Source organism: Triticum dicoccoides, chromosome 2A (assembly GCF_002162155.2).
Source record: "Triticum dicoccoides isolate Atlit2015 ecotype Zavitan chromosome 2A, WEW_v2.0, whole genome shotgun sequence".
NCBI classification, from domain to species: domain Eukaryota; kingdom Viridiplantae; phylum Streptophyta; class Magnoliopsida; order Poales; family Poaceae; genus Triticum; species Triticum dicoccoides.
In genome coordinates this window covers 103015681-103016198 of record NC_041382.1, presented here as the reverse complement: position 1 = coordinate 103016198, position 518 = coordinate 103015681, and positions in this window count along the sequence as shown.

Sequence of the window (518 nt, the reverse complement as noted above, 5' to 3'; positions counted from 1 at the left end):
CTAGCACTGATGTAAACGGGCTGCATGGATCAATAGCACTCGCCTCGCTGGGTGGATGATTCCCTGGTGCTCAGTCGGTAGGTAGCCACATAAAAACCATGGGTTCGGGAAAAGAATACAATCTATTTTTTTATAGATAAAAAATATAATTCAAAATGTACAAGATTTTTTTTAATGTGAATTTGAGGAAAGTTCATGAATTTTAAAAACATATTTGAAAATTCAAAAAAACATGAATTTGAAAAAAACATCAATTTGAAAAGTTTCACCAATTTTGAAAAAAACAAATCATAAATTTTAAAAACATTCATGAATTTTAAAATGATTTAACTCTTAAACTGTGCATCCACAAAAATCGATGAGACAGAAGAAAAACCAAAAACCATGAAAACCAATATAACAAAGGGGGGAACCCAAAAAACCATCGCAGTGATGAAAGTGCCCCACATGCAACATGTGGCGGCACTAGAGCATGCTACATGGTGTGCTAGGGCGTTCTGTGCTAGGATAAGTGCCCC